The following is an 18,380-nucleotide window of genomic DNA, read 5'->3' as shown; positions in this document are numbered from 1 at the left end:
AAATTCTAGGGAAAAAGTGATTATTTAGAAGTATAGTTTATCCAAAATGTGTCTACAAATGGATGAATCAAAATGTTGATCAGACCTATTTTGTCTAAATAATCATGACTGTCCATATTAAAGATCATTGTTATTATGGTTAGTCTTTATCAATTAGTCTTATTTTCACATGGTAAGCCATTTAATGTAAGCTGGACCTAACTAATAGTTTGGATCAACGGAGTAGATTGCCTTAGTGTCCCGTTACAAATAGGAGCACTATAACTTATAGTACTCTCAGAGGCACTGGAGCATTTCTTGTAATGAGATACGTGGCTTGCGTATTATTCATTTAATAAAAGAAGATTAGTAAAGGTCATCATTACAACGGCTGCTTAAGGGAAGTATATTGCGTCCTACACGTGCCAGCACCAATTCTGTCCTACCTGGAGCTTTATGGGCCCCTCAGTAATTTATATGTTTAATCCACGCCGTCCATTCATTTTCTAAGATCATTTGAAGGTATTTTCCCATAAACGAGTAATATACAAAGCTTAAGAGGATCACACTACAAGTAACAGTAGGGGTTTAAACGCTTACCTTTGAAAACTACTTGGAGCCACGGAAGTTTTTGATCAGGCTGATATTTGTGTTTTCCATTCATCCATGTCTACATAATCTTATGAAGAGATTAGATGGCAAATAAACATCATGGTGGGCCCTAGAAAGGTTTCAAGGGTGAAGTCATTATCACCACTGCTTCTTGTAGTGTGGCCCACTTGAGCCTTGAATCTGCCTCCTTTGTTTGGCTAATGTCTTAAAATGATCTCTTAAAATGGATGAATAGCGTTGATTAAAATACATGCATCACGATCAGCTCCAAAGAGCAGTCCTGCAGGGGTAGGACGGAGACTCCCTTCCATGCTTAAGTGGCAGCCTTCCAATCATATCCTCGTACTTTTTTACTCCCCTCTTTTTTATAATTGGGATTTTCTTTCTCTTAGAAACCTCTTTTCCCTCAGGGACCCCTTAATCACGCTGGAAATAGTATCTCGAAAATGATGGATAATATTTAAATATTTAAAAAAACTAAAAAATATGAATAATAAAAATAATATAAGGAAAATTGATTCATTTGCTTGAGACGTGACATGACTGATTTCACTCATGAGCTTGAATTGTAATCTGCCCTACTTGAATCACGTCACAAGTGCAATAGAATTCTTGAATAGTTGGCATCGATGATACAATGGGTATTACTAGGTCCCAACAGTGTACTGGCTGTGCATGGGTTTAAACCAATGTGTAGAACTAAATCGAAGTGAGTTGACTCGGCGGTAAACTCAGTTGGTAAAACAACACTAAATCAGAGATGAATTTTGAAAAAACAGGGAAAGAAATCATTAGTTTGAATGAATAAACTTGAAAAAAGGAGTACGGCTATATAAAGATTATGATTAGGTACTTAAAAGTACTGATTCAAATGGGTCAGGTCCATTGGGTTTGAAGCCAACTGGTGTGAGTGCCCGAACAAACAAGTCCTTCATTTCAAAATTCGCGTAAAATCGACAGGTGCGAGTATACTCGCGGAGTGCGGAACAATGATCCAGACCACGACCAAGACCCAACTTCACCCCGTGTGCACACGGCCATAGCCAGGCGCACCGCGCGGTGCATTATAAATAGATAGTCCAACCTAAATGGCTATTCTTCATTGACAACTCAAGCCTTATGCAAACCACATCTTTTATATTTGTGAGATTTCTTTAGTTCTTTTCGATGTGAGACAAAAGAGCTATACTAAAAATAAAAAATGCTTCAAAAAAGAAACATTAAACAAAAGCTATAAAATTTTAAATAAAATTATTTTAAAATACTTTTTAAAATACAATAAGATTGATCGGTGAAATAGTCAAGAAAATAATATTGTGCATGGGTACATACTTCAATAAAATATGTATTGTATGAGATCGATGCAAATCTACTTGATTTATGGACCACTGAGTGTTGGGGATGGGCCCACATATACATTTATGTTTTATAGCTTATATCTTATACAAACTTCCTATGCAATTGCAAGTTTCTATGCACCTTTGCATCGCATGGCTCTTGCTAAGTAAAAGTTGCATGCACCATTTTGAAGGTACAGAAATTCTCAGATCTCTATTGGTATCAATGTCTTGGGTTAGGGCTGCCCTAGCCCATCCACAGTTAGGTTTGGATTTGCTTGAGCCTTAGTCTAGCTAAAAAGGCTTTGGCTCAGCCTCACCCAGGGCTTTTATGGCCAGGCTTAACTAAGGTTAGGCTCTTAAGGAAGATGGCTTAAAGTATTTCAATTTTAAAAAATGCAGCTTTTAGACCGATAATCTGTTATTTTTGGGCTTTGTTGTGACGTCCACGAGCATTCAAGTGGACAATAAAAAAGTGAGAGCCATCAGGGAATGACTAGTTTCAACAAACATCCATCAGGTACGAAGTTTTCATGAATTGGCGACATTTTATTATCAGTTCGTGAAGAATTTTAGCATCATTGTGTCACCAATTACAGACTACATGAAGAAGGGGCAATTTCAGTAGACTAACAAAGCTAACAAGAGCTTTACTGAAATTAAGCACAAGTTCTCCACAACCATGATTTTATTACTTTCCAACGTTGACAAACTATTCAAAATTGAAGTGATGCTTTATATGTCAGAATTAGAGTTTTGTCTTAAGAAGGTAGGCCGATAGCCTTTTATGGTGAAAAACTTAGTGATGTATGCAAAAGGTGGTCGACTAATGAGCTCGAATTGTACATAGTGGTCTAGGCACTGCGACATTGGCGATATTACTTAATTCAAAGAGAGTTCATTCTTTAGACAGACTATCAAGCTCTCAAATTCATTAATAGTCAATCTAACGTGAATCGTGTGCATGCTAAGTGGATGTCATTTTTGCAGGAATTTACATTTATGCTGCCTTACAACTTTGTTAGTCACTATATGCAATAAGATTGCCGGGTTCGAGCGCCTCAAACATATAAATGCCGACGATGATAACTTCAAGGATGCATAGGTTAAATGCCAAGAAGGTCAACCCAGTGACCTACATATGCAAGCGGGTTCCTTTTCAAAGGAAATTGACTGTGCGTTCCTAAAAGCTCGCTGAGAGAGCATATCATCCAAGAGCTACATGGAGGTGGCGTTAGTGGACGGGACAAGATGCGAGCTCTTGTTGAAGAACGGTACTACTGGCCACAGTTAGTATGTGACATGGGTAGAGCGGTGCAGCGCTGTCATGTTTGCTAGGTCTCCAAGGGATAGGCTCCGAATACGGGTCGCTACACCCCGTGACCTGTACCTGATGGCCCTTGGGAGGACCTATCTATGGACTTCGTGCTGGGTCTCCCATGAAGAGAGTGTTGAGGGTTAAATCTTGCACATTAGATCCCAGTTATTACCTGATTTTATGAACATGATATCGTTTAACGCTCTATTTTAATTGTGTTTGTGCTGTAAGGTGAATTTAGTAGCTTGGACTGAAAAAGGGTACTAAATGCATGGATTTGATGCTCCAAAATCACCAAAGCAAGGGAGGGACTCCAGGGGACCGAGATCAAAGGATTTACACACCAGAGATCCAAGAAAATCAAGCCACTCACGTTAAACGGGCCTAAAAATCATCCATAATACAAGATCATAGGGTCCCCACCATCCGTTCAGCTTAAAACTATAAATTAACCGTACACGTCGATTTTCAGCCATTGGATCCTAGTGGAAATGACCCAACAGTCAGATCAGCCCACAAATTGTCAAATTGGGGCCCACCTGATATCTGGATATGCTTCAAATTTGGTCTCAACCCTTTAAACTAGATGAGGAAGTGGATGAACGTTGTGGATTTAACCAAACATCAATGTGGATCTCACCCTGAGTGGTGCGCGTGTGCACAGCATAGGTGCACTTGCGATTACCCAAGCTCACTAAGTCGGTCAGCATGCGTTGACTCGACTATTTTCAAAATCCGAAATCCCCGCCCGCGTAACAGCAAGCAGGGACTTGTGGTCGGGTGCAGGTGGGCCACCATCATCATCCAGGTTGATGATCCAAACCGTTCATTACACTCAGGAGGCCAAACCGACCGTACCATGATCGGAGCCTGATTTTCTCGGACATTGCATGTATATGAGGATTCAAATGTAGGATAGACGGCAGCATAAAAGACTTTGTATGCCACACCGAAATCAATCCAAAACCATCCCTTCCCGATTTTTTTTCGAGGGAAAACCAATGGATAGAGTGGATTGCCACAAAGACACCAATCATGGGCCCACTGAGCTTCACAGAGTAACGAAATACGCAGGCCCTATTTTGCGGTCTTCTGAGACATCCAGCCGTTGTGGGCCATCATAAGTAAACAGACATGAACGGACGGTCGATCTAGACCGTCCATATGGAGCACAGGCCCTGGCCGACCCTAGCAATGGAGCTAGATTCCAGTGTGAGGCTGTGCACCGTAAAAAAAATCGGTCAAGCACAAGTCAATTTACGCTTTTGTTACGCAGGGAGTGCGTAAATCTTCCGCACCGACTTCAGACGTTGTGCGTAAAACAACACCGTCTGCACCTGTCCACCCCCCTTTCATGTATATAAAACAGAGAGAGACCATGAGAAGGGGGGGATCGAAGTCGTGGACGTGAGTGCAAGAGAGATAGATTTTTTCTATTTTCTTATTTTTATTTTTTTCTTTTCTTTTGAGATTTAGTTTAATCATGTCTATGGTTAGTTAAACCTCTTAGCTAGGGCTAAGAGGTGAAGCTTGTGGAGTGAGGGGAATAATTCTACAACTTTGATTTATATTCTGAACTGATTTTAATTATAGTTTGATTATACGGAATGCCTTTAGCTTTTAATAGTTTGTTGTGACTCAAATTATAGTAGATCTGCGATGGCTTTGCGTATCTCCTTTCCGTGATTGTGGGTATGCAGTTAGGAAGCCCTGTTGTTCACCATTGCCCCTTGGACATGGTTGGATGATGGAATCCTTCCCAACATCCATACATCTCTCAGATTGGCTATAGATTGGTTTAATTATGTTGTTTACTTTGTCTCATAGGCATGGTCTTGTGATGGAATTCATTCTAATTTACATCCATATTATCTCTTGAAAATTAGATCAGAGGAAGTTCAGAGCGAGCTTTAGTGATATATCTTCCAATTAGATGAAGATGGGACTTGAAGTCTAGTTGAGTTCATGAATCAAGTGTAGATCTTCCTGATCTCTACAAGTGTATCCTTAGCACCATAGTTTCATACCTTTGATTTTATAATTTCTAGATTAATATTTTCGCCATTATTCCCTCATATTTACTTGGTTTAGATTCCATCTTATTCTAGTTTTAGCCCTAGTTATTTTCATATTACATACATGTTTCAGTCCATGTGGATTCGACCTCGGTCTTACTGAGTTTATTACTAAATCACAACCCTATCCTTAGAGTGTGAACATAGAGCATGGCATGGATTCAGTGTACGTGGTGGTAGATCGTTTCTCGAAGATGGCACACTCCATTCCATGCAAGAAGACCATCGATGCTACATACGTGGTAAATCTATTTTTCAGAGAGGTTATGTAGCTACACAGGGTTGCCAAGACTATTACTTCTGACCATGATACAAAGTTCATTAGCCACTTCTGTCAGACTTCGTGGAATCGGTTCGGTACACGACTTCAGTTCAGTAATGCCTACCACCTACAAACCAGTGAGTAAACTGAAGTTGTGAATCACACGTTGGGGAACCTCCTTTTATATATTTCAGGTGAAAAATCGAAGAAGTGGGATTTGACTTTATCTTAAATGTAGTTTGCATTCAACAACATGGTGAATTGCTCAACAGGGAAATCCTCGTTCCAAATTATTTATGGTCGAGTGTCTCGCCACATACTTGACTTGGTCCCTTTGCCTAAGCTCACAACCATGAACGTTGCAAAATATCATATGGTGGACAAAATCATGGAAATTTATAAGGAAGTGCAAACCAAGTTACATGCCTCGAACGACAAATACAAGGAGCAAGCCAAAAAGCATCAGCGACAAAAGGTGTTCGAAGTGGGTGACTAATTTATGGTTCATCTAAGCAAGGAAATATTTTTTACTAATACTTACAATAAATTGAAGAATAAGAAGATTAGACTGGTATCGATCCTCCGAAAGATTAATGATAACGCTTACATTGTTGATCTTCCAGATGACATAGAAATCTCATACACTTTTAACATCGCGGACCAGACTGAGTATCGCGAACCAAAGTAGGACGAGTTCTATTGAAGTGGAAGGAACTGATGTAGAGCAGGTCGTATACAATTTCATGGCCAAGATGGACTAAAAAAGGTCCGATCAGAGGCGGAAGTGATCTGGACTGTCGGAACCTTAAAACGGGCGTATCTCGCAAATCGAAATGAGTTATCTGATGTGCCATATATGATTTTGGGGTAGGACAGGCTACTTTAGCCACCCAAACTAGCTATACCAGGTTACCCATGCCGAATTTGCAAGATTCCATCAGATCAACGGTCGAATTTTCATTTTATTTTCATTTTTACTATTTATAGTAAGTTTTAGATTGATTATATTTCTTCATCCGTTGGGCTTTATGTAACATACTAGATTTTCACTGTTTTGAATTTCTAAAAAAATCCTTGAATTATATAATTAACTTATATTATCACTTACTGACCATTAACACTCAATATTAGTTTATACACGGGTGTTACCAGTAAAGAACCGCACAAATCTGATTAATCAACTATAGGAAGCCAACGAATCCTGCCAATCACTTGAACACCGAGTTTAACTGTATGATTTGTTTACATGGGCCCAAATCTAACCAACCTATCACTGACTAATCGAGACAACCATAAATAAATAAAGATCTACCCAAATCCGAGACAAGTACGGGTCAGATCTTAATTAACAAAACAGATCAATCCAGTTACTCCTTTAGCATAAAAACCAATCGTTTAGGGTTATTAAGACCGAGTCACCATTTCTGCTAATTATAAATAGGTCACACTATGAACGTAGTTAAATTAAACCTTAATAATTGCACATAAGAAATCTTGATACCTAATTCATTCCACAAATGCCCGATTTTCTGAACAAGCTTTAAATCGCTCGTTAGTGGGCTACTAGTTCCGAAACTATATAATAATGTTTATCTCGCTGGGCTTGACGTCCATCGCTGGTGGAGAATCAATATAGTACTCAGAACTGCGCAACTTGAGCCAGAGACCGAATGCTTGAAATGCGTAAATACCCTATATTGAAGCCTAAAACTTAAGTGAAATAAATTTCTCTCTCTTTTGCAAAGTTGTGGATTTTCGAATGTTAGATTGCAATCAAACTTAAGGTATAAGTTAAGGATATTTCTCTGCTCATATCCGTATAGTCGCAGCCTCAATCGATCACCGACGACCATCCATCGTAAGTGGGGCCCCCACGGTTGATCGAAGAGTCCGATTGCCGCCCGATTCTGAAAAACTATAGGTCCTATAGTGGGGCACCTTTCTCCTGATGTGGATGAGCCAGTGGGTCCCCAAAAAGACCCTATAAATGGGAAACAACCTCCTTTAGGGTTAATATAATAGATAAAGGGTCAATACGGCCATTTGCACCACTTTTGGCACTATATAAGGGCCTCATTTGGGCACCTCCTTATCCCATACGAATTTCATACCCTAGCTTGGGTGAGGGAGAATAGAAAGAGAGAGAGAGAAAGAGAGGAAGCTTGGAAGAGTGAGGGTTTGTGCACATTCACTCTCTCATCCTCTCTATAGCTACATGACCACTCTCATATCCTTTATGGAGTTCTCTCGGTGGTGATTGGAGGTAAGAAATAGAATATACTCTCTAATATAGTTTTTTGGGTTAGGTTTTCTAGTCCTTACAATGGTTTGTGTGATTGTTTAGGCTTTGGTAAATTTTCTCTATAACTCTAATCCTAAGAGCACTTTAAGTCAGACAAATCATTGTAAAGGTGCAGACCATTATGCCTAGGTTTCCATTTATCAACTTTTGATGGTCTCAGTTAATGATTTATTATGGCAAATGATTTGTAAATAGCTAGCATGTTCATATTTCGTATTTGATTATAATATGTGTCATTGCTTGTCTATGCATTCTTACATGATTGATTGAATCCGTTGATTTGTTGATGCTCACGTGTTTGATTAAATGCTCCAATGAATATATTACTCTATTGTTGCTTACATGTTTGATGAAATGTCTAAGTGATTGAATCCATTATTTCATTGGTTGTCACAAGTTTGATGAAATGCCTAAGTGAATGTATTGCTCTATTGATGCGTACATATTCGATGAAATGCCTAGGTCGTTGCATAGTAGTATGTATGTTATAATTGTATGATACAGTGTTTAGTTCATAGCGATGCTTATGATTTCTACGATATTGGATCAGTCGGTAAATCGCCTAAATCAACAGGTGGCCCGAGTTAGGGCGGCCACTCTAGGCTTGTTCGATCGATACGGGTTGGACACGGATGACTGACAGTAGCTGGACTACACGGGATGCTTGCACCCAATGCCGGTTGTGTCGTAGTTCTCCCAGGTTAATCAAATTAGCCCACTAGCCGACTGATCATGTATGTTCACAATGTATGACATAACTAAATGGAATCTAGGATGCCCCGTTCCCAATGGATGTGTCTATTCATAACCATTAGTGCGATATGATCCTACTATGACTCATGAGCCGGGCATGGTGGTATGGGACACCGTGTTTGAGCTGTTGGCCTATGTTGGGGTGACGAGCCTCCCCGTAGTGACCAGTGAGCAACTAAGACTCATGAGCCAGGCATGGTGGTATGGGACACCGTGTTCAAGCTATTAGCTTATGCTGGGGTGACGAGCCTCCCCATAGTGACCAGTGAGCACTAATGGATGTGATAGACCATTGTTCGAATGGCCCCCGTCAAATTACCCGGCCGATGGTTGTGTACTAGAGTAGCATTCGAACGACCTAAGCATGAATGGAATTGGGTGACGAGCCCTTTCCTTTATGTGTTTTTGATTTTATGTGACGAGCCCGCACCTCGAAACTGAGTGATCATACCCGGTATTGGGTAACGATCCATACCGGGTTGGTCCTCATACATTTAGGTATCATACCGTACTTTTGGGATTGTTGATTTGTGAGATAAATGGGTGACACCTAAATTTGAATCAAGAGACACTGGTAAGGAGTCGCTACGTGTGGCAACAAGACACGTGATCCGGATAAGGACTCGTGATATAACGTCGGTATCCTAGTTTTGCCAATATGCTGGATGAATTAAACTTAATAATTACTTGGCTAACATGATCATTTACTGCATTGCAATGTTATCATTTGCGAAACAGGCGGTCAGAGTCGCGTGCGAGGGAGTGTTGTTTAAAAATGAGCATGTATCATGTCATATCTTCATATGCATATTTAACAAGAGTATTTAGAAATTGTTTGATTTCTTATTTATCATTAACTGCACTGATTGTGTCGATAACATGTATAACTTAGAACTAATTGAACCACTGAGTTAGCTACTCACTCCCACTTGGGATGGTGTTTTAAAACACCAACCAGGCGTATCATTGATGTAGGTACTAGTGAGACCTCAGACCGGTAGGCTTATATCTGGAAAGGCCGAGTTAAGAGTCCTAGAGGATGGGTGAATAGGACTATGCCAAATTAAAATTTAAATGCGGAATTAAGAAAGAAATAGAAAAAGATAACAATTTTCAATTCCAAATAGCAGAAATAAATAGCAACCTCAAATGCACAAGTATTGAGAAGTTGATATAGATGTTATTCTAAGGACAACCTTATACTAAAAACCAAAAGCTTATGGTAGGACAACCTGATTTTTAGAACGGTATGTGTATCAAAATCCCAAACTAATATAGAGGAACAAAGAATAAAGAAGAAATAAATATCTACTGCTATTACAACATTCACCACATGTACAGAAAATAAATTACAATTATTTACCACAAATGCACAATAATAAACATTCACCACAACTCCAGCAATTATAGTAGTTCGCTTGTGTGTACACCAACTGTTAGAAAACAACCACACAACTACTCCACTCCCAATATCCTCACCCATGGGATATTGGCTTTCACTATGAAATAGGTTTTCCAAGGTTCACCCAAAACCTTCACAATTGTGTTTTCAAAGGGCTACCACAATTAAAAACCCCACTCACTGAGATTTTCTGGCTATCTCAGTCAAAACCAAAAATGAAAGATTTTCTGGCAATCATACAAGCCAAATACAGAAAATTAAAATTATACATATCTGAAGAAAGTACTTCGTTGTAGCTTGGTAGAACCACTTCTTTGGAGACGTAGAATGTTCAATGTTTAATGTTCAATCTCTCAAATGATAGGGTTATAAGTCTAAATGAAATTTAATTTAAATCCAACCTTAGGCTACTTTGGATTCAATTATCAAATAGAATGGAGTCAAGATATCAAAGAATTGAATAACCAAAAAGCTATTAAAATAATTTATAAATACCTCACAATAGCTTCACAATAATGGGGACTGAGTTCTCAGAGTTGTGACTTTAATATCTTTTGGAATGAATATCAAACTCTGAAAATCATCCTCAATTTATAAGCAAAAATACTATTCGCTCGATTGGCCCAGTGGACGGTTTGACTGGTCGAAGGACCAGCAACGTTTCAAAATTTTTGGCACAATAAGATAAGATTATTACTCGATTGGTCGAATGGGACCCAGAAATGTTACTGGACTTTGAGTCGAGCCTACACGACCTGTCGAGCACTGTTCACTCGACTGGTTGAGAGTCCAAAAGAAAATTCTGAAAAATCCACAACAACCTTAGACTGGTCGAGAAAATTCTTGGACTGGTCGAGCCAGTGTCTAGACATGTTGAACCATGACTAGGACTAGTCAAAAAATGACCTGTAAAATTATCAAATGACCTATGATATAAATGCAAATAGTATGACCTATCCTAAGGTCAATCTAGGGTCGAACAAACCTTATTTATGAGATTGAATCATCACATATCATTCTCTTGTAGTAGTTGAAGCTTGAAGACTTGACCTAGTACTTGAACTTCTTGATGTTGTTCTTGAGCTTCTTGATCTTGTACTTGAACTTCTTGATGTTGTTCCTGAGCCTCTTGATTTTGCACTTGAATGTAGATAAGATTGGCAAGGATGGCATGAAGTTGATCTTACAATAACAGCTAAACAAGATACAGGTTCTAAGCTATTTTGGCACAACAAAATTTAACAAACCTAGGAATTAGATAAGATAGTATTTATGATCTCCCCATTTGTCAAATTCGTGACAAAACAAACCAAAACCAAGGAATCATGCACCAGTTGGATCAATAAAGAATCATGCACCAGTTAAAAACTGGTCAGCAAAAATCAGCAAACCAATACTCCCCCTTAATATATTACTCCATAGAATCCAAGAGAAGAGAAGAAATTTGCAATGCCTGTATGTGAATAAATACAGATCTAAAAAAAATTAAAAACCACTTCTCCACATCTTCTCCACATCTTCCACTCCATAGAATCCAATATCATTAAATAGACATACCAACACAAATTCTCTCCCTTTTTGTCACAATATGAGAAAGGAAAGAACATATAAATGATGGAAATATAAGAGTAGAATAAGAGCAATGCGTAATGAGAGTAAGAAGTAAGTTCAAGATAACATAAATATTATCAAGATAACCATTAAAACATGTCCACATTAATAAGAAACATGTCCAAGCATATAGAGTTAAAAGAAATCTAAGTATAAAAGTTATTACAAATCATAAATTCAACACTAATCTGAACCGGAGGAAGGAGCAGGTATGGAAGGATCTATTTGATGTAATCCCTTGTTAATGAGCCTAAGATATTTGCGCATATCTTTAAATTGAGTTTCTCGAGACACATGCAAACCCTCTACCTTCTCCTCAGGGATCGCAAACACTCATCAAAGTTAGAAGGCTGAAAGTCAGGATCAGCCGCAGAGTCAGACTCAATCTTATCAAATATGTCATCCATATTAACATTATCTGGAGGTAAAGCATCCTCCTCTTCAGTTGGTACGGATGGGGGTTTACGTTACCGTGGCTGCCTATGTGTCCCAAATCTTCCTGACTTGAGAAAGGAAGTCCTCGAGGCTACTCACGATTCGAGGATGATAATGCATCCTGGCAGTACAAAGATGTACCGCGACATGAAGAGGTCATACTGGTGGGACAACATGAAGGCCCACATAGCAGAGTGTGTATCACGTTATCTCATGTGCTACCAGATCAAGGCCGAACATCACCGACCTCCTGAACTGCTTCAACCCATGCCCATAACTGAATGGAAATGGCACTTCATCTCTATGGATTTCATCTCAGGGCTACCAAAGACAAGGAAGAGGCATGACTCCATATGGGTAATCGTGGACCGGTTGACGAAATCGGCCCATTTCCTCCCTATCAGAGTTTCGAACTCAGCAGACGAGTTGGCCAGGTTGTCTATCAAGGAGATTGTACGTCTGCATGGAGTTCCTCTGGAGATCGTGTCGGACAGAGACACATGATTCACATCTATCTTCTGGACTCGTATCCAAGAAGCCATGGGTGTGAAATTGAAATTCAGTACCGCGTTCCACCCACAGACTGATGGGCAAATGGAACAGGTAAACCAGGTGTTAGAGGACATGTTGCGAGCTTGCGTGTTGGATTTCAAAGACAGTTGGGATGATTGTCTTCCTTATGCAGAGTTCACGTATAACAATAGTTTTCAAGTGAGTATTAGCATGGCTCCCTATGAGGCCTTGTATGGGCGTCCCTGTCGAGCGCCGCATTGCTGGGCAGAGGTTGGCGAGAAGAGCCTGATTGGCCCAGAGTTAGTTTAGGCGACCTCAGAGAAGATCGACATTATCAAGCGTCGACTCCTAGTAACACAAAGCAGACAGAAGAGCTACGCCGATACGAGGTGGGGACAGTTAGAGTTTGAGGTCGGGGATCATGTGTTTATGAAAGTTTTCTCCATGAAGGGAGTTCTTCAGCTTGGGAAGAAGGGGAAGCTCACGCCATGATTGATTAGCCCATTCCAGATACTGAATCGAGTAAGGGTGGTAGCATACCGCCTTGCTTTGCCCACACCACTCGTAGGCATGCACAACGAATTTCATATGCCCATGCTGAAGAAATACGTTCCTGATCCTTCCCATATTATCAAGTGGGAGTGAGTGTAGTTGAGTGAGGATGCTATATATGTACTGCAACCGACGCGTATCTTAGACAGGAAGGAGCACGTGTTACGCAGTAAGGTTATTCCGCTGGTGAAGGTATTATGGACACATCACACTGAGGAAGAGGCTACTTGGGAAACTGAAGCCGAGATCTGAAAGAACTACCCTCAGATTCTCGAGGAGTACGAGAAGGTACTAATTTTGAGAATGAAATTTTTCTTTAAGGGGGGTAGATTATAACATCTCGAAAAAATCCGTACAAAGAATCGAGTATCACCTCAGGCAGAAATCACTCAGGACCAAATCCTTTAAGAAATTAGACAGGAATTAGCTAGTGCTACACTAGAGTACCTGTAAAATTAACTCTCATCACTTTAAATATGATCTATAGGACCCAAAACGTGTAGAATTGTTAACGCTACATTACCTTAAAACTTAGGATCCATCTCAAAATTCAGTTGCTCTTGGGAGCACTTTGAAACTCCGTATCGGACCTGGACCGCACGTCGAAAGTCCGACTACCGTAAAACTAGACGGTTATGACCACATTACTAGACTTGACAACCATCTCAGAAATCAAGTCCTAACAGTACCCAGAAACGCACAACTTGAGCTTGGAGCGAAGTGTGTGAGAAATGCGAATATCTTTAGAAAACGAACTGAAACTTAAGTGAATTGAGTAGTTCACTTGTAGGCCAAATCTAAGGATTCTGACCGTCGGAATCTGACCTAATTACACCCTCGGATCAGGAAAATTTTTTAACACATGTCAGTGCACTTGTGGCCTTGATCGAGTACCAGTGACCGTTGAACTGAAACTGATCCGCCACGGTCGATCTGTAAATCCGATTGGACCGAAAACTCAGCTTAACCTAGATCGAATGTCAGGGAGCTTAAGTCCAACTGCACGTACAAAATAGGCCTCCAGAGCAGCTCCGTTGGACTGAAACAGACGCCTTTTGGATATAACCTAAGTATACCTTAGCCCTAGGGCCATTTCCATCAGTCCTGGGCCTATATAAGGGTCTTAAACCCTCTCTCTCCCTTTACATACGAATTTCTAACCCTAGGTGAGAGAAGAGAAAAGAAAGAGAAGGAAAGAGAGAGAAAGTGAGGGAGAGAGTTGGCATTTGTTCCAGGGATTCAATCCCGCCGCTCCACGTGCTTAACCACCCTTCTCGTGTCACTATTCCGGCGATTCTGATTCCGTTCTTAGGTAAGAAAACCTAACCCTAATTTGTTTTAGGGTTTTCAATAGTGTAAATAGTGGAATAACTAACCTATTTCCTGTTATAGGTTGTCATGGTGCCGTAGACGAAGACTTGGCTTTTAAACTGAGTTCGTTACGAGTCTACTGGCGAAAGGTGCGGACTATAAATGTTTAGGTTATGGTTTTTAAGGCTTTCAATGTTAGTTAATGACTTATGACTGACTTGAATGATACCACATGCTTAGATGCGATATTTTTCGCACTTTACACACATATATGAACTATGTTGAAAATAGTGAAATCCATGTGTTTGTTGATATGCTTAAATGAATATGGAATTATGATTCATGTTTGCCATGATTATTAATTGTAAATGTATGATCGTTGTATACGTGAAATCTCCTTGTGAAAGGATTTGCTATAACATGAGTTTTAACTAAGTTATTACAGGTATGTAATATATGTAGTCTAAGTGTTTGATAAAATGCCTCAATGAGGAACTACTTATTAAAATACATGTAATGAGGGTGTTGAGATAGGATTCTCAATTCCCTTAACCATGGTTATATTTTTCCTTTATGTATCTTATACACTACTACGTGCTTTATGGTTGAAATGCCTATGTACGCTAATATGCACACTATGTGTTCATTGAAATGCTCAAACGAGACTTATATTTAAGTTGGTTACTACATGCTATGGTGTTTGGGACTATGGTGGCAATCGGTAATAGGTCCTAGATTGGTGGCTGAGGTTGTTTCGCTACACCGGACGTGTTCGATGAATCCGAGTTGTACTTAGGTTGTCGACGGTGGTTAGGCCACACGGAGTGCTTACGCACACCATGTCGATCAGCTCGACATACGCTCATACTAGTCGAGCTCATCAAGTAACCCGATTGACCCCATGTATGTTCACCATGTATGGACGCTACTGCTTGACCAAACTCATCACTAAAAACCCCGTTAACCTTGGTACCTCGATCCACTAAGACTCATGAGCCGAACATGGTAATATGGGACACCGTAGTTGAGCTGTCAGCCTACGCTAGGGTGATGAGCCTCCCCGTAGTGACCAGTGAGCAACACTGCCTCGTGAGCCGAATACGGTGGTATGAGACACTGTATTCGAGCTGTCGGCCTACACTGATCAGGTGACGAGCCCTTTGTAGTGACCTCGAGCATACTCTAAGACTGCGTTGAGGCGACGAGCCTTTCCGTAACAACTAGAGTATAAACTAGGCCTACACTGATCAGGTGACGAGCCCTTTGTAATAACCTAAAACCACAACATCGTATAAGATGTATTAGGACTGACCATCCTAGAATGGATCGCTGTTCAGGAAATAATATAAGGGAGGTACCGTAGCTTCCCAATCCTGCTGTATGAAAAGGTCTAATAAGAACTCGGTAATCATGTTCACGCACCGCATTGCATGTGCCTTTGGCGTTGGAGTTGAGCACTATGAAAGGGATGCATGCCGCGACTGTGAGATAAAGTTTGCAAAGGGAGTGAGGCGAGAGCATAAATCATTAATACATAACATCCTTGCATTAACCAAAGTACTTAAGAATGCTTGTTGTATTGCTTTATCATTACTGCTTGACTAAATTGATAACATGTTAACCTTTGCTTTATAGCTCCACTGAGTTGATCACTCACTCCCACGTTCTAGGGCGGTGTTGTACACACCAACCAGACTTTGTCTTAGCTGTAGGTGGTGGTGATGCCTATGAGGTGGAGCCAGACTTTGAGGATGACGAGGAGGCATTCTCCTACATGCAGTAATCGGGCAGGTTCATGTGAGTCGTGTCCTGATCGCCGGGGCTACAGGGACACTGACTAGACACTCTTACACTATTATTCTGTATTTTGGAGCACACATGTATATTGATTTTGTACATTTTGAGAGTATACATGTATATATTTAACCTGGTAGCGTGATCACACTTCGGAGACCTACTACAGTTCATATATCTTATACATGTATTACAGTCTTCCGCTTGCAAAAATCACTTGTCTCTGGAGTATGATATGCTATTTTGGTATAATCCCATTCATATTTAATGCACTAATACGAACAACATTTAATCATCATTATCTATGTTGTATAAGTGATGTGTTGGAACTCGGGAGTTGGGCCTATGCTCGACCCCCAATTTTCAGGGCGTTACACATATCCACTAATATGAACATTTGAATACAGTACTGAAAGGAAAATACATATATCAAAATCAAAGCTTCAAAATTCTATTGCACACTTTAAGCTCAATGCTGCCGTGACCTAACGCAACCTGTACACATCTATCATGCATAAGCTTATAGAAAGCTTAAAGGGTGGTGAAAGTGTGTGCACAAGGTAAGTGCCAAGTAAGAAATATCAGAGTAATCAGAGTAAGTGAAAATGCTGACAAGCCCATAAATCATACAATATCAAAATTACTGGTAAGTTCATAAATCATACGATATCAGAGTAATGTGAAAACATGCTGATACGCACATAAATACCATCAGCCTTATCCAGGCTATACAATACAAAAATATAATAAACCAATATCATATACTAAGGAAGCAATGTAGATCAGCTATGCAATGCGGAGACATAGTAAGCCAAATGCTATGTGCTGAGGATGTAATGCAATATGCAATGCGAATGAAATGACTAAGCTGGAGTGTGAAGTCTGGATGATAACACGTAGTATTGTAGGCTATGGGGTCCATCACAAGGGACTTCTATCTAAACCAGTCTCATATCTAAATTTGGATAGGTAGACTCAATGTAGTAGACTCCTGATCTCAGGTTAGTCACGCGCCTAACTAAAATCCTTGCCATTACGAAGGCACACAACAATTAGTTGTGCATCACCAGCCCGATTGGATAGTGAATGAATGAATGAATGAATATGCAACTCCTACTCAATAAGTCCACATATTAGTACGGTTCCTCTCTGAAAAATCATCAGAATTTATTACACTCCAAACCAGATTGCCGCCCCATCACGTGCAACAAGGTGAGTGAAAGAGACCTTACTATCCGCCTGCCAATATTGGGCCTAGCTCGTCGATAGCCGACCCATTCCTCGAGCTGGTTAGACTCAACCTAACATTGTCCCCTCCTCTCGGGCAGGTAAGGCCGTACCCCATTCCAACCGACCAGGATATAGTAGGACACGTGGCTTAACGGCATACAACCCTTATGCACTCATGCATCCACTTGGTTTAGACGTTGGAGTAACCTATGGAACCAATAGGGTTCTGGGACTTTCACCCAAGGATATTTATAGCACCCCATGTAAAAAAGATTTCTGGTGTCTCATCTGGCCATCCACGATATGCCTGTGAAGGCTACGGCCCTGATGTCGCTAGGGAATATGGTGGTCATATCATAAAATGCAATATGCATGAGTCATACCATCTAGTAATGCATCAAACTTGCACGTACCACGCGCTCCTGTGGGCAATTCCTATCAAGAAGTCCCATAATAATCTGCCCAATGATATGGTTATGATCAATTATTCCTCATATCAGGCATACATATGATGCGCATGGGCATGGGTCGTGAAGCTATACTAAGCATGCTATATGATGATGGTGTGATACGCATGGGCATGGGTCATGAAGCTATAATAAGCATGCTATATGATAATAATGTACTTTCCTCATATCAAGGATAGGCCTAGAAAGCCTACTCATAATAGGAATGGGCCTCACGATGGGCCCAAGGGAAGGTCACAATGTGGACATCTAACCATCATTGTACATCATTGTGGTCATTTAACCAACGTCGCTTCCAAGTAGTGGCCCATATAAATATCATTACATATATTATAGTGAAATCACACATTACATCGGTTCGCACATTCATCGCATTGGGTCTCACTCAAGGACCACATATACACCACATCGAGCCTAACTATACGGG

The sequence above is a fragment of the Magnolia sinica genome, chromosome 4, assembly GCF_029962835.1.
Source record: "Magnolia sinica isolate HGM2019 chromosome 4, MsV1, whole genome shotgun sequence".
Taxonomy (NCBI): Eukaryota; Viridiplantae; Streptophyta; class Magnoliopsida; order Magnoliales; family Magnoliaceae; genus Magnolia; species Magnolia sinica.
Note: the sequence above shows the minus strand (reverse complement) of the source record.